The sequence below is a fragment of the Sesamum indicum genome, linkage group LG3 (assembly GCF_026168435.1).
Source record: "Sesamum indicum cultivar Baizhima isolate 11 linkage group LG3, ASM2616843v1, whole genome shotgun sequence".
Lineage (NCBI taxonomy): Eukaryota > Viridiplantae > Streptophyta > Magnoliopsida > Lamiales > Pedaliaceae > Sesamum > Sesamum indicum.
This window is the reverse complement of record NC_142659.1, coordinates 22,159,481-22,181,134: the sequence shown is the minus strand read 5'-3', so window position 1 is coordinate 22,181,134 and position 21,654 is coordinate 22,159,481. Positions and strand designations below refer to the sequence as shown.

Sequence of the window (21,654 nt, the reverse complement as noted above, 5' to 3'; positions counted from 1 at the left end):
AGAGGATCTTTGAGGGGCCAAATGAAATGTATTTGTATGCAGCAATTGCAAGAGGGGACCATAGTTTTTCATGGCTAAGTTTGTTTCCAAGTGATGGATTGAAAGATTCACATAAAAGAGGAAATTGAAAGGGCATATCTCATCAGCCCAGGACAGTACCACAGTATATATACATACTGAGAAAGATGCAATTTTGGTCGAGTAATATATAGGGATTATAGCAGTTTCATTTCAGATTAATTCGAGATTTGTAATAAGATATAAAAAAAAATTGCAATTTTGATTCAAGAAATCCTTAATTTGGCCAGAATTTTGTCAAATGGCTTGCACTTGACACCTAGAAATTGGAGAGTTTTAAACTTTCTGGCCTAATTATGATTTTTTGGATCAAAATCATTATTTTTCATAAATGACAGTACTTTATTGCCCAAATTTTGAATTTTCGGACTAAAACTGCCTCCAACCCTATGTTAGTGCGACTAAAATTGCATTTTTCCCTCTATATATTATTTGAATATCTCATCATTTCTGTCTTAGTACAAACTAATACACTAGTGTGATATATAGGATAAAATGCACTTTTGGTTCTATAATTTAGCATCTTTTCTGTGTTAAGTTCCACTTCCCTTTTCCTTACAATAATTCCCATTTCTCGGAAACTTACTCATCATTTATATATATGTATATATATCTGATTTGGAGCCAGCTGTGTATAGTTATAATTAAAATCAAGAAAATGACTTGTGATGGTGAATCTTGTTTCTTATAGTGTGTGTGGTGTGTGTTTTTCTTTTGCAAATTAATTTTAATTATAGTAGACTAGGGTTTGATGCCTTCGATCTAAAGATTATTGGCTCATCATCTGCACAAAGCTAAGTCGAATATTAATCTTTCGCTTTTTTTTCTTTTTTTTGGTGGTGGGGTGTGATGTTTTTTTTCATTGTTTTGAGACATATTCCATATATGATATTATTCCTAATTAAATATGAACTGTACCACTCATTGCAAAGATTTCTGGGGATCCATGTTCAAATTAGCTATTAATTATATGGAAAAATTGCTTTTTGTCATCTTGTAATTTTGAGATGGCATTTTTTGATCTCGCAGAAATTAATTTTTATAATTTAGTTTTGTAATTCTGAAAATAATAATTTTGGTGTTATCTAGCTGGAAAGCCCCCAATTCTAAAGGTTATGTGCTCGATACATGCATTTTTTTTTGTCAAAAAATGGCTAAAATTGTCATTTTATAAAGTTACAAGACTAAATTACGAAAATCAATTCATATAGCACCAAAATTGCCACTCTCCTAAAGTTACTTGATGAAAAATCCATTTTTGTCAGTCTATTTGTTCAACACTTCCGTCAACACACCTTATGTTGGCGGCATGCATGTTGATCTAGGGTGCTTGAATTATATTTGTATGGTTGAGATGAGAATGATATTAAAATATTTTCAGTGAGAATACTTATGAAGAAACATATTTTTATTTTCATTTTGATTTATATTTTAAAAATTGAAAATGAAAATGAAATCAAATAAGGGATTAATCACTTTTTCTTTGTAAACTGAAGAGGTGTTTAATTTAATTAATTATGAGGGGTACCCCTAAATATACTACATTAAGTTTTTGAGCGCATAAAAAAATGCTTGAAATGAATCTTTTGTGATAGGATTATAACATGATCATATGATTCCAAAATTATTCATGTAATAATTAATTATCACGAAAGCATAGTGGATATAATTGGCTTATTTATTTTTATTATAAAAAAAGAAAATAATAAGAATATATCTAAATAATACATATATAAATATAACAGTCCGCAATTTTAATTTTTTTTTTTTAAATTTCCCTAAGACATACAGAACATGGATACACTACAAAAAAAAAAAAGAAAAAAAGCAAAATTTAGGATGGATGGGACGATCGTTCCAAATTCTGTTCCATGTTGTAACGGTAATTGGCACTCTTAAGGCACGAAAATTGGTCGATAACACATGATCCTCCTTTTTTATGTTTTGTGGTTTTTGGACGGTAAAATCATTATCAAAAGTATTCCAAAATAAGTGTTCACTACAAAAAAAAAAAAAAAAAAAAAGAAGGCCTAATTGGGATGGAATTTTGGGACGGGTAATACTTGCCCCAATATCCGGTCATAATTAGGATGATTTTGGGACGATTTCGAACGACTTTGGGATGGAATGTCTCGCTCGAGTACTCACCATCCAAAAATAACAAGGTCGTCCAAACTTCCATCCAAAACATGGACAAAAAGTACTGATCGTCCAAAATCATCCCAAATGTTGTTCTAAAATTTTGGTGAGTAATAGTTTGGGACGACGGCATAGCCGTCCTTGGGACGCTAGTAAGGATGACATTTGCGACGACATGAAGATGTCCAATTTTCTAACAGAATGTTCTCCCAAATGTCGTCCCCACAAGCCGGTCCTAATTCCCACCCAATAATTTCAACAACTAAATTCTAACGGCCACTTTTTTTGTCCCAAATTCCGTCCCAAACTCTGTCCAAAACCTCTAACAGCTATATTATAACAGATCTTTTGCATCCCAAATTTCGTCTCAAAATCCTCCCAACGCCGCCCCAAAATTGTATATAAATTCTTGTGCTCCATTTTATTTGTATTTTCATTCAATTACATCCTTCCTATTATTAGACTATTCAAGCTCTAAAAGTTGAATATATATATATATATATATATATATCAACCTTCATTTTTTATATAATTAAGTATATAAAAATATCTATTTTGCATGGTCCAGTGTTTGCGATCAATCATTCTGTTCTAAAAAATTGAGGTGGAGGAGGTGCACTATTATCCGGGTATTAAATAGTGTAACTGTTTAAATTGTGATGATCCTGATTTTAGTATATTATGTATTATCAGTGTAGAAGTTAATCATATATAGTGGGAAAAATATTATTTTAGTCCGCTACATATGCCTAATTTTAATTTTAGTTCGATAACTATGTCTATTTTTGTTTCGGTCCAGTAACTTACAAAATTGCTTACTTTTAGTCCTCTGGCAGATTTTCGAACAATTTTACCCCTATTAGAGCATATGGACTAAAACTGCCTTTCAAAAGTTGCATAGGGGTAAAATTGTCTGAAAATCTGTCAAAGGACTAAAAGTAAGCAATTTCGTAAGTTACTGGACTAAACAAAAATGGACATAGTTATCGGAGTAAAATTAAAAATTAGACATACTTAGCGAAATAAAGTAATACTTTTTCCTATATAATTTTTGAGATATTTGTAATTAATGTACATTAATTGTATTTTTATTTAATCAGTTAAATATATTAAGACTTCGAGGAGGTGGATGTTCGAGAAGTACTTGCAGAGAAATTTATCATTTCGACAGGAGTTTGAGTATGGTGTTCGAAAATTTATAAATTGGGCTAAGGATCAACAAGCATATATGAAGGGTGATAAAATTATGTGTCTTTGTAGCAAATGCAGGAATCGTGTTTTCAAAACGACGGATGAGGTTATGTTCAACTTGTATATGAAAGGGTTTATGGAGGGATACTACAATTGAACTGCTCATGGCGAGGCTCAAGTGATAAAGTACTATGATTGTTGTTTTATTTTTTAAGCACTTGGAGAAGTTATTGTAATTAAAAATAGTAATTTTTCAAACGTTATAATATATCAATTCAATATTTGTACTCATTTTTTTAAAAAAATTAACTACTTCGGACAAAAATTGGAAATGAGTAGTCCGACAGGCCGTCTCAATAGTTTTCAGATTTACACAACAATCTAAAAATCAGGAAAAATTTGATTACAAATTAAATTCAATTTTCGTCCTAAACCGTCCCAACATTGTCCTAAAGTGCGTCCCAAATTTGAATTCTGGAGGGTTAAAATTTTAAAAATCTCAAACCTTGGGACTGCATTTGGTACGACGTTGGGACGTACATCGGGACAGTTGTTCTTCTCTCGTCCAGATATCCCTCACAACATGGTGTCCCGTCCTTGAATAATAGTATAATTTTTCAAATACGATATATCAATATCCGTAATCTAGAGTTGCTTGAAACTTCAAGTAAAGTAATATAACATCAATGTGATCATATCTAATGGTTGGATCTAAAATCGGCTACTTCTGTCGAATGATTTACTGTAATGATAGTTGATTACAAAAATAGTCTCACATTGTATCAACATGGAATTATAATATTCCTTCTTAGCAAACATATGATATAATTGTTGGAATAAGTGATCAAAAGACAATTGGATTGACTGTCTAGGAAACTATTCGAGTAATCTTATTTAAGTAATATTGCCCTGATGAGTATGGTAAGTATTTATCTTTGGAACATGTCTGTTGTGCTTACCTATTATGTTAAGTGTCGCTTTAACGTCACAATAGCTACCCACAGACCATTACATAACCCATGTAGTTGGGTTGTGCATTGGATGTCGGTTATTCAACCAACTTCTTATTCCAAGTTGAGGACCTCGAGACTGGGCATCGAGAATTTCTATTGAGACTGCATTAATTGGATGAGTATCGTGTTTCAGGCAACAGACATTGAACATCAATGCAATTTCAGTGGGTTAGTTGACTCGGTGGTCAACTGACTGAATTGACTCGCAGGGATCGTCATATAGAAAGCTTGGAGGCTTGATCGGTATGACTTGAGTCCCCGGCTATTATAGTACAGTAGTAGTCTTCAAACTTAAGGAATCATGGCAATCACATGCATACTATGGTTGTATCTTGGATCTGTTCAAGAGGTGATTATATCACATACATGATCATCATAAGCCTTGTCCAGTAGGAGTATGTAGCAAAGACGGTGAGTTCCAAGAAGAGGATCCGTCCCTTGTCAGTATGTGACAAAGGTATCTCCTATGCATTTGGAGATGCGTTCACACCTTATGAACCTATGGCCATAATGGTTGATCTAATAGGAAAGAAAGGTTCCTATATCGAGCAACTTAGCTTAACGCAGTCTCAAGTATTAAGTATAGATGTCTAGTCCAGGATGGGAGCCGAAACCAAATTCCATGGCCTAGACTAAGGCCAGGAGATGGTAGATGGAAGGACCGTACCCGTATGAACTCGAAAGCCTGAATGCTCACACGGATATTTTACCTAATCTCTAATACCATGAACTGTTGTTAGACGGCCGCCCATGGTAGCGAATTTTCTTGATTAATTGTAGATCAAGAACAATTAATTAAATTAGATTTAACTAATCGGTAGTGTTGGATACTAGTCCATGTCTAATTGAAAAGTGAACCTAAAGAGTCACACACAAATTGTGGAAGGAATAAGAATTAATTTAAAATTAATTTCAAAGATGTTAATAAATTGGATTATGTACATGTGGAATGATCCATTGGATGGATATCCCAAGATTAAATTAATTTAATTGGATTTATTTTAATTAATAAAGTAGATTTATTAATTAAAGAGAAATGGGCTTATGTCTTTAATTGGATTAAATGACATTAGGCTTAATTTAGATGGATTTTATTCAATTAAATTTAATTAAATTCATTGAGTCTTGGATTTATTTTAATGAAATTCGGTCCACTAAATTAAGGTCCACTAGTCTTGGATTAGTTAAAATTGAACTTTTGAAAAGTGTAGATTTGATAATATTTGGAGCCCTTTTTATATGGCATAACTGGGTCATACCATATAGAAAGGAGGTTGCCTTGTAGGTAAGTGGAATGTATTTAGACATATTTTTATCTTTCCATACAATATATATATATCTGCGTGTGTGTGTGTGTGTGTGTGTGTTATAATCATTATTCATATGATAACAACACATAGTAAAAGGTGAAGAGAGCACACTTCCCTTCCTCCTCCTAGTACTCCCGACCCTCTCTCTTTCTCCCCCTCTTATTCCTCTAATTCTCTAACTCTCTTTGATCTAGGATCAAAGATAGAGTTGTAGAGAAATTTTTTGATGAAGAGAATACACTAATCGATAGTGTAGTGCTCTTTGATCATTTCTTCCAACCAGCTTCCATTTCTTCTAATAGAGAGATCAAAGCAATCTTCCATGGTGTTGAGTGGATAATTTCTAGAGAGCTCCTATGCTGGAGCCTAGGGTGAATAAAGGGGAGAAAAAGCACGATAGCCGTTTGAAATGAAAAATGAAAGAGGTGAGGTCTCGTTTAAATACCACCAGTTTGCCCTCTAACGTTTTTATAAGATAACAAAAAGAAAATAAATTATAAAATTAGAAAAAAAATGGAGAGAAGTTCTGAAAATGGAGAAAAAAGGAGGAAGTTTTCAAAAAATTTAATGCTTGATCTACAGATAAACCACTTCACATTACATGCCGAATCTAATGTTGGCACAAATTAAAATACACATATATGTGACACCGACAGGAATACTCATGATTTTTTCTTCCTTTCTTTTTTGGGTTTGATTTTTCTCACTTTTTATATAATAGTAGTGTATTTGGTTTTAACGTGAAGTTGGACTCTTTCGTGATTCTTTTCATTTGGGTTGTTGAAGTTAAATTTCTTTCTGGGTTGGTGAGTTTTCTATTTTTTCATTTGGTTTTTTCGAGTTTTGTAATGTTCTGCTGATTTTGTGGTTGTGTTGAAGCTTTTTATTCGTGAATTAGAGTTTAAAGTTTTTTGTTCGGCTTACAAATTTCTCATACCTGATATTGTAGAAAGTTTATGGCTTTTTTGTTTGATTTTTTCTGTAATGTGAAGTTGTTTACCTGTAAATTATGTATCGAGCTTTTCTCCATTTCTTGGATATTTTTTCATTTTTCTTATTTTTTATTTATTTTGTTTCTATTAAAAAATTAGGGGGCAAAGTGCAAATAAACCCATACGTTGGAGGTTGTATGCATTTACACTTACAATTTTACTGAACCAAAATCGCCCTCAGGCGTCCGTACATATGCGAAAGGAATATTCAGTCTTTATTCCACAAAAAATACAAAGTACAACAAAATCAAAAGGTTGGATGGGAAGTGTAAAAAGAAAAGGTTGGAGGACAAAGTGCAAAGGACCCCATAAGTCGGGGTGTGTCTGTATTTTACCCAAAATGTAATTTTGCTAATACTTGTCATTGTTTTTAGCCATAACAAATATTTTAATCACTCTCGTAAAAACTACGATCAATAATTATTGCATAGCCGTAAACAATAACTATTTATTACGGCTATTTATTACTAAATTATCATAATTAAATATTATATTTTTTATAGTGGGATTAGTTAATTAAAGAATTAACACATGATAAAGAAAGTGGTCAAAACATAAAAAAGTGAAATTGATAAGTTGGAAAATGAGGAAAAATTGTAATTTACATCCCACAAATTACTTTTTTTAGTGAATATGGTCTTATTGTTAAAGCACTCACTAAATTTAGTCCCACAAATCACAAAAACTTACAATTCTGGCCTCAACCACAAATTTTATTAAATATTTAACGGAGCACGTGGTTTTCTCTATTAAATCAATGGCCAGTTACTTAACGAAGCACGACAAATCATGTGCTGTCGTCATTAAATATTTAACAGAATTTGTCTCGTCCAAGAAAATGAGTCGCGAACTTATCTATTGAGTGTAGTCGAATCCTTTGAATGGTTCTTCGATCCTGAGAAAGAATTAAACTTAGCCGGGCGTATCCCCAGCGAGGACACTCCGACGCTCAAGTCAGAAGGGTGATATCAAAGGATCTATAGAACATAATCTTTTTTATGTATGTAAACATTACCTCTTAATAAATATCCCTTCTCTTATTTATAAATCATATCCAAATATATTAGGAAATAGCTGAGGAATAGCAATTATGCCAACATCATGCTCCTGGATCATAGCCAATGTCCCTTAATTGAAGTAGCAGGAAATAAGTCATTGGAGTATTTAATGGGATTCTTGTCATTCTTATGGATGTAATATATTTGCCCGTTTGAAGGGTAAATTCGCCTTTTTGAATATACCCTCATCAGAATTTGTGGTTAAAACTAAAATTGCAATTTTTTGTGACTTATGGTGCTAAATTTGGTAAATGCTAAAATAAAGGGACCAAAATCACAAAGAGGTTAAGTTGTGGGACATAAATTGTAATTTTTCCTAAAAAATGATCATCAAACTATATATATATATATATATATACCGTAGGGTACATTACAGCCACCTTGCCTGAGATTTAATATAATTATGAATACCCTATATTTGTTTGACAAATTATACATAAAATTATCACTCATAATTCAAAAGGGCATTTTGCTCAATTCACCATAAAAATTGAATAGAAATGTAACCGAGTTTAATGAATGAGTTCATTGCTAGACGAATATTAAAATTAGGGGGTATTTATAATTTTAAAATAATAAGAAGATATTTATAATATTTTATATATATATATATGTAATTTTAAGTCAAAAAAATTTGCCTTCAAGAAATTGGTAATTAGCAAGAGCATATATGCCATACGGGTATGATTCCTCCGTGAAGGAAATTGAAGACGACGTACCCTTTAGATACCAACAGTTGAAAAAGAGGCCATTAAAGAAGCAAATTGCTCATTCGTTCCTTCTTTCCCTTGTGTTGCAGACATGTGATTTCTGCACCTAATCCTATTTGGTAATTAGGTGGTGACAAAGAAGATCCTTTCTTTCTCCTCAAAAAAAAAAAAAAAAAAAAAAAAAAAGGAGATCCTTTCTGTGTGCTGCACTGTGTGTTATGTGTTATTAATATTGACTCTACACACATACACACACGCGCGCACAACACACACATCCATGCAACACCCCCAAAAAGGTGTGTGTATAAGGTGGTCCTTAATTTTTTGTGTCAACAGGTGAATACAAGAGGCTGAATTAGGTGTGATACACACACACACACACCAGTAGTAGAGTAGAGTGGTCCTCTGAATACCAAAAAACTGCACATATTATGCTGTCGGAGCTATAAATTTTTAAATATAAGCATTTAGGAAGCAGGCATGGAGGCACAGAATTTATAAGAAAAGACGGAGGAGGAAGGAGAAGAAGATAAGATTAGAGGAAAGCATTAGATGAAGATAGTTGGGGGTTCTAAGTACTCAGTTTATTGATTATACCTCAGTCTGATTTCTGGCTTCTCAAGAACTTTTTATGTACCAATTATCTTTTAGTTTATTGATTGACGAAAACATTGGAGATCATGAGTTAAAGTTTTACTGTACATCTGGGTATTTATGTCACTTTATATGAGTTATTATAATTTGTTTACAGTCGTACTGATGTATTAGTTGAATTAAGAGTTATTATGATTTGTTGTTTATTGTTTTTAGTATATTGATTTATTAGTTGAATTGATATAATATTAAAATAAAACTTCTTTACATTCTTTATTATAAAAAAGTTATAAATTATTTCATAGCTACATACTTTATCCGCTTCATGGAGCGTAGAGGCTTACAAGTAATAATGTAGTACCCGTGAAGAAAGGCTAAAATGTATATTTGGTCCCACAAAAAAGGGTTAGTGTTGGTTTCGGTCCCGTGATTTAGAAAAATTCATTTTTAGTCCCAAGAAATTAAAAATAATTGCAACGCTGGCCCTATTTTTGATTTTACGTCAATATTTAACAGAAAGAGTCAAAATGCTGTTAGTTGACAATATAATAAAATAAAATTTAAGTTATTTTTATATATAAAGAAATCTAAAAAATATAAAATGAAGATAACTCGTCGATGGACAGGAGATTGGTGGTGGGTCAAGTGCCAAAATGCTCGCCATAGGACGAGTTTTTCAAGATGGTAGACTCCATCAAGAGGTGGTCGGACGTGGGAGGAAAAAGCAATAGAAGATGGGGGCGCGGGTTAGGATTATTTTAGCAAAAAAATAGATATAACCAGCCAATTGATTAGAGATTTTTGGTAGGTGAGGTATCAAAATGTTCACTGTAGGACGGGCTTTCCAATAATGGTAAGCTTGCGTCATGAGGTGGTTGGATGGCGGGAAAAAAAATGATAGAAGATGGGGGGGCGGGTTAGGATTTTTTGAGCAAAAAAATTAAAATAACTCGCCAATGATTGGAGATTTACGATGGGTGGGGTATCAAAATGCTTACCGTTGGACAGGCTTTCCAATGATGGTAAGCTCGCGCCTAGAGGTGGTCAAGCGACGGAGATATGGCAGGAGGATATATAGATACAAATATATATGTATATCTATATATTGAAGAATATATAATTATCTATTATAAAAAAATTTATATAAATATGATTAAATTTGAGACACAAAATTAGATCAAATCAAATATAGGTATTATTTTGAAAAGAATATTTTTGTCATTGCAATATCAAATTCATGTTCAAATGCATCAAGGGGCCGTGTGTACCTTTATAAAATAACACAAGGGATTATGGTACTTTTTTTATCATAGGGGCTCTATTTGAACATTTTAAGTACCACAGGGGACTAATATAGATTTTACCCACACAAACCCTAACTTAGAAAAATCCCCAATTTCACTCTATAATTTTCCTTCACCCTTGGTCAGATATATGGAGATTAGATGTAGAAGAGGAACAACAAAATTCTGACAGGCATTCATGATGTGAATTTTCCTCCTAAACATCCTCCCACATGCAGCAACAGCTAAAAAGGAGTTAGTTGAGTCAATGAACAACGCTTTAATCCTTTCTGTTAAGTATTGACAGAAAATTGAAAATGGGACCAACATTGCAACTATATTTAACTTTTTAAAACTAAAAATGTATTCCCATAAATCACAAGACCAAAAAGCCACCGACCCTTTTTATGGGACCAAAATGCAATTTAGCCCATGAAGAAATTAGAATTTTGAATCCTAAATTTATAGTTGTGCTGCAATTAGGGTTACAATATCCCCCACAACTAATTAGGGAATCCCTTTCTCTCTCATGCTTACTAGATAGGTTAATGATTACAGGAATTTGGTGGTTGGTGTCAAAATTTGAATAATGATGCATTAGTTTGTAGCTACACCTTTAATTAGAAGCCTTGAAAAATGTAGTGATTGTAGCTCTGATGATGATTTCTTAGGGGTGAAATGTTTTTATGTAAAAATGCAACATTTTAAATGAGTGAGTGGATGAATTAGATGAAATTAGAAAATGACAGCTTCTTACCAATTGAAGCAGCATCATGGAATGTTGATATTGTTGTCAAATAGTCCAGCCAGGACCATATCTGATCAAGCACATGATGTACCCAAAAATAGAAAAGATACTCAACTATTCTAGAGGAGGCAGAATCAAAGCTGTTTTCTGATTCAGTGAGGAGAGAATAGAGCCATAAATTGATAGGGAAACAAAATAAGGAAATCTCAGTGAATCAGAGCAGACCTAAAAGAGAGGCAAGTAAATTTGTCATGTTCCCAATGAAATCACTATACAAAATTACTGGAAATGAAGGAATATTAGGTGGAAGAAAATAATGCTCGGAAAACCTTGATATTCTGTAAATTTTTGTTGCAGATGGATATATATATTCCGTTACAAGAAATATAATATTTGATAATAAATAATCATTGACTACGGCCACAGATTGCCGATTGTAATATTTACGAGAATGATTAAACCATTTGTCATAATTAGTATTTTTACCAGAACTCTTAATCGTGGAAAAACTAATTTTTTACATTGTTTTTATTTAATCGTGGTTAATAATAATTATTTACCATAATTTTTAGTCATAGCTATGAACATTGCAGCCAATAATAATTTTTTTTCTAATGCAATGATTACGAGTAAAACATATATGAAAAATATGGCAACATAAAAATTAATGAAGGCCTTGATCCAACATTTAACATTCCTGTGCCATGGATAAATTGAAGTAATTACAACGACATGTATAGGTACAAATTATCCAATACAATTAGGTCTTATTTACTAATGGGTGCAAGGATATGGTGGTTAGGATTCAACTTGGACAGCATTCCGCATTAGCTGGGAGATAGATATCAATAAGATGTTCACTTCAATATGCTTGATGCACAAATACACATATTTACCAAGCCGTTCATACAATGGATTTAAATGATTTTTACCATATTGCCCCTCAATAAACGTTAATGAAGAATAGCCCAGATAATTAACTAGAACATGAAAAGTTGACCTCTTTTTGTTACATCCCAATTACTAAAAATAATTTGCGAGGTTGTGAACCTAATCAAATGTTTAACATGGTTAGAATGGTCCGGGGCTTAAAACTCAACACTGCTCCCAACGGATCTAAGCTAACCTAATGTTCAATTTAAACCTACCAGATTCTGGAATCTATGTTAAAAGGTACACTATTCTTGTTCTGAGCTTCTTGAACCTTTGACTGACCATTCGCAGGCGAGCAACAGACTGTAGATGTTCTTGGCTGATGGACGATCAGATGGATTCTTTTCTGTACACTGATGGTAAAGTTCAGCAAGAAATCGAAGGGTTTTAGATTCAGTCTCAAGGTCAGCCTCAGATTGAGCCAATGCCTCCAGCTCATCTGTCAGTTTGGGTCGTTCTCCCATCTGCATAGATTAAGGAAAGTTGTGGTTGGTGCTTTGTTTCTAGCTCCATTTCCACTAACGAAGCAATAATTTTGTGCATACAATCAAATATCATACCGACAGTAAAACACAAAGACATTAGCAAATTGTCTTACATGCTGAGGGAGACCCCTAAAGCGTGTTAGTATACTTGATCCAAGAACTTTTGAATAATGAGTACTTACTGCACATTTGTTACCAGCCAGAGTTTTGACATGTATGGGAATACACAATTTGCACCCCAATAATGTTTCAAGGCAATGGGAGACATTCTTCAGAGAACATCCATATCGTTCACATCTTACACTTAATTGTCCATTTATTGAATGAAGAGAAGAATAGCCTTATACCTGCAGAAACCTTTGGATTTCAGATTCTGGCAACTCAGAATAAGGGACTTGTAATGTCAACAATTCCAGAAGCATGCAGCCAAATGACCAACTATCCACTTCCTATTTGAACACATATCAGGGAAAGCCTTGTCAGTCATTAAGGACAAATGAGTAGCTATGCTTTAGTGACTGAATAACTAGAATTAGTGGCAAATACCCACTTCTCAGTTGTTCTATTATCACAAGTAAATCACTAGCACACTGATGGGGAAAGATCTTACCAACCTCATAAATGTTCTGCTGATGCATTGCACAGAACACCTCAGGAGCCATCCATCGAGGAGTGCCAACATAAATATCAGGTCGAGATATTCCAACATGTGCGGATGCAAGTAAGAATGAGGGGAATTGCCCTATCAAAATCACATATCTTCACTATAGGTGTGCCATCTGGCTGCTGCTTCTCAAGATCGATCAAAATGTTCTCACTTTTTAGTCACAATGAATAATGTGTCTGGAATGTAGTTCAGTTTATGCAAATGCCACATCTCTGGCAATAGATAGTGCCAAGTCAGGAGCAACATGCTTCTCACCAGCACTTGATAATTTCAAAACACAGCACTGTCAAATTGAGATGACAGTTGGAAATTAGACACAAAACTGTATGAAACAACCAAGCAAGTACACGCAACCAGATATTATTGAACTCAAAATTTCACCTTCAACGAGCCTCCTCTTAAGTACTCCATCAATATAGCAGACTGTAATATACGGCGTCCAGAATTTCCATTTGCTGTCTCAAGCCACTTGGATGATATTTGGTGACCATAACATTCTATAATGCAAGAATGCTTTAGGGTACTCAACATCCTGACTTCCCGTAAACAAGAGAACTTGAAGTTCCTGACTTCATCAGCAGATGCCTCACTCACTTCAATAATCCTCACCTGCATATTGGAAAAGTTAAATATGCCACATGCTGAAAGTGCGCTTGTTAATGAGAATTGGTAGGATATCAAACTGAAAGAGAACAATTAGCCACATTTCCAAACAAGTGCCACTTATGAGTGTGTGAAAAAAGAAAATTTAAAAGTGAACATGGTGCATAGCCCAACTAAGATAACTGAACAATGCAACCTCTGAAGTAGATGAGATTATAAGGATATGCTGGTAAAACAGAAAACAGGAAAATTACCTTCAACAGCCTCCAGTGATCCAACAGTGCAGCGCATCAGAAACGTGAATGCCAGTTTCCCAATTTCATCACGTACAGCCAGAGAAGGAAATGAACAAATAGGACTAGCATCATGATCGGCCACAACAGAAGCACACACCCTGCTTAACGGAATATAGCTACAATGACAGCCATGCATTAGAAGTTTAGGAGTATGCTTTTATAACAATCTCCATTCTTGTAACATTTCTTCTTGCAGAAAACACCAGACTTCATGTACACCTAGTGCCATAGCCAAATAATTTTAACTGGATCATTGAAATGTTTGAAGATATGATGGCACACTGCAAGACTTGCACCAAATAAGAGCTAAAAGTTGACATAAAAAAGAACTTATTTCTGAACAGCATGAAACAAGTAACATTTTCAACAGCTGAATCACGAAGTATCCTTAAACAAGAATTCACTGACGAATATTACAACAAAATAAAACAAAATCATATTTCACTAATACTACAACCAATAAACAGTTCAAAACACCTTCCACACCATCACATGTAAAACAAAGCTATCCTGGAACAGAAACGATAGGCATGCATAAGATTATGTACCAATAATTAGAATACTGGAGTATTATGGAAATATAACTGATCTAGATTGCCAACCTGCAAAACTATTCAGGGTCACTTTCTTCCCTGATGTCACGGGGATGGCATGCATCAACTATTATGTGCATAGTAGTTAGTGGCGCCCGGCACACAATGGCGCCAAGGGCTCCTGGAGCCATGGCGCACGGCGCCCGGCGCACGGCGCGCGCCTTTTTAAAGGATGGCGCAAATATAAGAAATAATCTATATATTTATATAATTAGTATTATTTTGATTAGATTAATGTATAAGGAGTTAAATAAGACATATAAAACAACAAATTGAACATAACAAAACTTCATATAATTAAATCATCCCAAAAAGAAGACACTAACAGAACAATTAAAGCACTCAAAGATTAATAAAATCACATCAATTCAAAGATTCAATCGGCATAATTAGAGCTTGTACTGCTGTACACACCAAAAATTAACTTAGGAAATTAGGGTTTATTAACTTAGGGTTTATTAAGTTAATTTTTTTTAGGGTTTATATTTAGGAAATTCCTTTTATATTTAGGAAATTAGGGTTTAGTAACTTAATTTTTTTTTAATTCATGGGCCTGGGCAGCCCAGCCAAAACCCAGGCCGCCCAGGCCCTTTTCTTTCATGGCGCACCTGGCGCGCGCCTGGGCAGCGCCATTAACTACTATGATCATGTGGACCAAAGACTCACCCTTCTTTATAACAATTACATTCCAGGCGTGCAGGGAAAATTCCAAGTATCCCCTGACAAGCTCACAAGGGATTTGAGGCTCAACCCAGTCACACAAATACTACAGCAGACCAAAAGGATAAATTTTCAGTTCATAAGAATTGATACATTCATTCAACTTGAAAGAAACATGCCTAATAAAAGAAGCACCTTCATCAGCAATGCTCTATGCCTACAAACACCAAACTGCACACCGCCAATAGAAACTATAATGGAATTGCGCCTTTCTTTTGTAGATTGAAGAGACTTTTCACAAATATCACGGAAAAGAACATCTTCTACAGCTTTCACACCATGCCTAGTGGCTTTACTAGTATCATCTATGATCCCAGTAACACACGTACAAACAAATGGTTTCATGTAGTTTGAACCAGAAACAGCTTTCCATGTCTTCCGAATAACAGCACTGTTTATCACTTCCTTCAAAATCATCCGATACAAAGAGCAAGCAACGAAGCCATCAGCAAACTATCAAACAGAACCTCTTTATGGTCATTGATGGACTTGTTAAAGTGCTTAAACTGATGCAAGTATGCTCGAGCACATAAGAGAATCGCGTCCAACTCTTCATCCCTTTCCCTGATCATGAATTTGACTAATCATTTCGATCTTTATATTTATTACTAGACTAATTATTAATTTGTTTTATGACTCTTTACCTGAGTAGGTCCACTATGTCATGGAGAGCCCATACTATTCAAAAAGATGCTTACCTGTCAAGAAGAAGCACTTCCCAACTGAGCAAGCAGTTTTTTCTCATAGCTACCAAGTGGCATAAAGGGACAATCTCGTCCTGCATCATAGAAACCATCGGGTAGATGATTTGCAACTCCACAAAATGATCTTTCACTATATTGGCATGACAAGTAAGAAGGATCATTGGTTGGCCTCCGGGATTTGCTGGGCTTGGGATTATCAAGATCTTTCTCCGAATGCCTTTTTGGCTTCTCTACACAATGAGAATACTGAGAATATGAACCTCCATCCAATACCTCAACAGCATCAGAAAGAGAGCCAGGACAGGTAACTGAGTTTCCCTGCACCTCACATTCTGGAGATAAATATTCGTTGATAAGCTTCTCCTCTGGAACAACAGATAAATCTTTTGATGAGGCATTATCACTATGGCCAGACACTCTGCACGTCGTGCATTTTCCTGAAGTGCTTTCCGAGGCAGCATCAACTTTCAGCTTCCTGCAATAACTCAGTCACTCCTGCTGAGCTTTTGTTTGCAAATTATACCGACGCTTCCATCGGTCTCCCCTTCTTGCAGCTAAAGATAGATTATTAGGTGATAATCCACTTAAACTACTCAATGGCGCAACACAAGATCCTGCAACATGTCAAGCCATTAACAGTAGAAAATTACTGTATGCACACAAAACACCAACAGACAGACAAAGAAGAAGGTGGAATACATAAGCACAAGCCACACATATTTCTGAGGTGTTTGCGGAGAGCATGCGGGGACCAGGGGGAGAGGGACGCCTCTTATTACAAGGACTACCATGAATCTCCTGGATAACACCGTCATAAACATCCATCTCAGCAGATTCATCATTTGATAGGTTGCTGATATTCCCTCCCAAGTTGCAGCATATCCATGAAGGTATTTGATATCCACGTAGTTGATTATGCTTCAATAAGTATCAAGCCCATTAGATGATAAAATAAACAAAAAATAAAGAGAAAAGATAACAAATACTGATCTGCACAGGAATAATCAAATAGAGATGCCATAAGACGGTATAACTGAATTGATGTTAGTACCAATGGTATGCACCTGAAGATTTAGAATCCGAAAGTTATGCATTGATTCAAGTTCTGAGTACTTCAAGGATGTCAACTGGTTATTTGACAGGTCCAAGATCTCCAATCTTTGCGGACATGAGAGTCGTAAAGGTGGATCAATCAATTTATTATTAGTGACTTTCAGTTGTATCAATAAGTTCAACGAAGTGATTTCATCCGGTAAATTCCTCATCTTATTAAATGAAAGATCCAAGTACTCCAGATTATTGAGGCAGCCAATTTCTGGAGGAAGGTATCTGCAGGAAAAGAATGCACGCATAAAATCATAAGTTACTCGAAACAAAATACAGCCACAATTCACAGTGAACTTCTAATAACTAGTGATTCACATTAAGGCACCTCTATTGATAATTCCGGTACATCAGGAACTTGATAAAGATCAAGACTAGCAAAATGATGTTTTAAAAACTGCCAGCTTGAGGGGATAGCTATCATATTTGAAAAAGGACATCAATGGGGAACGAAAAGAAAGAAAACCATGAGTATTTCGCTAATTAATTACTTCGTAATATGCTTAAATGAAACGAATTTTCTAATTTGCAGAAATTGACCATGTATTTGTCATTTAATACGAGCAAGAAGTCATTATAGTGCAGTCCCTCATGCTAACTAGCTTTACCTTATGTTACATGGACTTTTTTATTCAACAGAGACATAGATATTGGACATGATACGCCCGTGCCTTAAGCATGAGTTCAATCGTTTACCCAGTCAGATGCTTAAAACATTGCAATGCAGAACTCAGGGTAAGAGAGTAAGTGCAGGGTTGGAAGAAGAAAGAGGAAATGGGGGACAAAGGTGTCACAGACTCACATTTACATTAGTGATTCGGCAGATTTGGATTCATATAGACATCCACCCATGTGGTACTTCATTATACGATATATATGAGATCCATCTGTATAGATATCATCATCTACATCCAGAAAGCCGTATGCTTTGGAAGAAGCTTGTACAGTTTGGGAAGGGGTTTTGATTGATCAAAAAGAGGAATCTACTTCAACCGATATGCCCTTAGGCACAGCCATACATAACATAGAAATCACACTTGGAAAGGATGGAACTAGATGAACAAGTTTTGGCTGGAGATTGAAGAAATTACAGGACGAGATGTTAAATGAAAATTGTAAGTTAATGCTATGTGTTTTCTGAAATTGTGCATTAGCCAACTCCATTATCTGTATATAAAATACCCAAGGCACTAACAGGTATGTGAAATTACATAAACTTAGATATTGTCTCTATAGTCATAGATTACACAAACAGCCAAAGATATTCCTTAGTGGTGCCAGTTGTCACCAAACCATATCCAGTCGTCAAACACTTTTATGCAGGACTATGGGTATTCAAAATATGGAAATCACAAAGCCAACCTGGATTAGATAGCCACACAAGTTTACAAAGCACAGAGGCCGATTAACAGGGATGTTCATGGCAAAAAAGTCAGGCAGCTTATATCTCATTAAAGCTAGTAGCTACTGTTTCATCTTTATAACTTGGGAAAGAGCCCTATACAGTCATTTCACACAGCTGAAACCTATAGAGATTGTCATAATTTCCATTGACAAAAAGCCTACTCCTGTGTCTACCTTGCACATAATTAGCACCCAGCATGACAAGCTTTAATTAACCTATAAGCAGAGAAATGATCCATCAATAGTGAAAGTAGTTTCATAACGTCTTTTAAAAGTCAATTAATAAGATAATACAGTGCCTTTTACTTGTTGTGCAATCAAGTGAACAACCAACACCCTACCAAACAACTTTGAGCAATTCTCAAGTCACTTTTACATGCAAAACGAGCACCACCCTTTTGCACTTCCAACACAACACAGCAAATGAGCGTCCATAATATATAAAAAATAAACATAAACACTTTCAAACATAAGAGTTGTCAGTAATCACCAACAGGCATAAACACATTACTGTGAAACCATAGGAAGGACCTACAACCTTATGGAGAAATGACAAACAGAAAGCCTATTCAAGCATTTAAGCCCAACAATGGCACTCAAAAAAGGGCAAGCTGACAGCCTTGGTGGCACTCTACTAAGCTCCAGTTCTTTCAATTTCGTCAATTTACTCAACTCCAACCCATTAATTCCTGGTTCCCCGACTTTCACTTGCAAGCATTCCAGCTCAACCAAATTACCGAACTCCCTAGGAAATAAATTCACCGCATTTGAGAAAAACTTCAGAGTTTTCAAATTCTTAAGCCTCCCCATAGCCGTTGGATCAAATTCAGTTCATTCTAGTACATATACACTTCCTCCACCTTGCGTTCTTCGCCATTAATCAGAGGAAAATCCAATGTCTTTCTCGAAACATGAATAACGGAGTCCACTTTGAAATCTTTTTGGCCACAATGCTCTTCCAAACCATCCGATTCCTGGACTGTTCCGCAATTTTCTTGCTTTTTAGAGTCTGTAGTTTCAATTTGCTCTAATTCCTTCACCTGCATTATCTCTTTCCCTTCAAACTCTACACTGCAAATGCATGAATCTTGACGAACAAAACGGAAAAAGAAGAACTACTCGAAATTGAGGGCTTCTTTCGGAGACATCAAACACAAAAAGGAAATTAATTTATGTAATAAAAGAAAAAAGAACACAGTGTGAAGATTAGTTGAGATTAATATATATCTATGTACATATGCAAATGGCGGTGGGTATATACATATATATATATAGAGAGAGAGAGAGAGAGAGAGAACCCTATAGAATCTAGAGGAAGGATGGAAGTTGGACGAAAGCGAAGCTGAATTGTTATTTATAGGTAATGCTTAATTTTTGACTTTAGGATCCTTTTTCTTTTCTTCCACTTTAGAAAAATAATAATAAATAAATATATATTAGAAATAGTAAAAATTAGAAAGTATATATAAATTACTAAATACGATATCACGCAATATCTGCGCGTATAATTTTTAGTGATGCTTTTATTTTATTGAAATTCATAATTTATTTCTTTATATTAAAATTTATCATTGTCTTACAACATTATATACAAAAATTATCTAGTAATTTTTTTTAATGCAGTAATTATCAATACATATTTTATTCAAATAAATTTAAAAATTGACACTTTTAATGTTGTATCGATAGTCATGGTATTATATATACATGCAAAACGAATACTAATATGTTATTTCAAAATTTTAATTATACAAAATGAGAGTAAATTTATTTTTTTAGTACATGAAATTAATTTTCTAAAGGAACTTAACTAAGTAGTTAATATAACATGAGTTGAGAAGTTAAGGATATTTTTGGTATTATATTAATTTGGCATAGTACTTCAAAACTATCACATTGATCGATACCCCCTTTCCTTTATAATAGTATAGAAGATATATTGAACGACAATAAATATTAATAATATTTAAAATGAAAATGAGAAGTGAAAGAAAGTATTAAATTATTTGTATTTTATTAATATTCATAAATTTATCAATGGATAAAAGATGAATGAAAATTGTTTATAACTTTTGATTTAATTTAATCAATCAGAAGGGATATATCAATACAAATAAAAATATTATTTTTATTGATTTTCATTAATAAGTTAATAAACTCAGCAAACGCCCCTTAAAATGTGAAGACAGGCTTGTTTTCTCGTACTTAAACATGTTCATTTTCTTGTTCGACTACTGTTTGAAATACGATGGTAATTTCTTGTAAATTTTGAATTTGCAAATCCAGATATATTGAATGTCAATGGACTGAATGTTTGACCTCAGTACTACATTAAGGTATTTATCCCCTTAATACTGAAAATAAGCATATTATCCCTTATGGAAAAAAATATAATAATTTACCCCATTTGTACTTTTTAAAATGGAGTCATTTTAAAAATTATAGGGAGGTAAATTGTTGTATTTTAAAAATATAGGGAGGTAAATTACTATTTATTTTTTTATAAGGAGGTAATTTACTGATTTGCGATATCACAAGTGGGATTGCTTGCATTTTTTCCCTTTAAGTATTATTTATTATTGGTGTCCTTTTCAATTTGTGAATCATTTTTTTTTTCTTATTTTGTGCTTTTAAGTAGCAAAGCACACGTTTCTTGATTCTCCGAGCTCCCTTGTGGGACGATGCCTTCTATATAAAATGAATCTTCCTATTTTGAGGTGACACGGTGCGGAGAATATCTTGTGCATGGGCAAGATTGACTAAGATCGGATCCAATCGCCATGAGCCCATTTTTTTGGAGATTCGCACGGGGGGTCCGTATTAAAATAATTGTTGAATTACAATGAACTCTTCTAATATTTGTTATAATTATAAATAATTTCTCGATATTTGAATCATTACAAATACTCCTATAGAATTTATGGTTGTCTAACGAATACCCCTCGTGGCTACCCATTGTGTATTTGTTAAATGTCTGTTAATTTTATGAAATATTCGTAAATTAAAATATCAAATATTATCCAACAATA

The 21,654-nt window shown here is 34.1% G+C and overlaps 1 pseudogene across 1 annotated transcript; it reads right to left on the bottom strand.

Annotated features, from left to right (window-relative positions):
* Window positions 1–12,063: 12,063 nt before the first annotated feature.
* On the bottom strand, window positions 12,064–19,964 carry LOC105158530 (uncharacterized; annotated as a pseudogene). Its single transcript, XR_016064794.1, has 12 exons — window positions 19,164–19,964; window positions 17,182–17,446; window positions 16,870–17,035; window positions 16,112–16,731; window positions 15,549–15,977; window positions 15,343–15,459; window positions 14,703–14,767; window positions 14,064–14,216; window positions 13,583–13,817; window positions 13,149–13,484; window positions 12,882–12,983; window positions 12,064–12,513 (listed from the first exon to the last, which is right to left on the bottom strand). The product of XR_016064794.1 is annotated as an uncharacterized LOC105158530 (transcript).
* Between the last annotated feature and the right edge of the window lie 1,690 nt (window positions 19,965–21,654).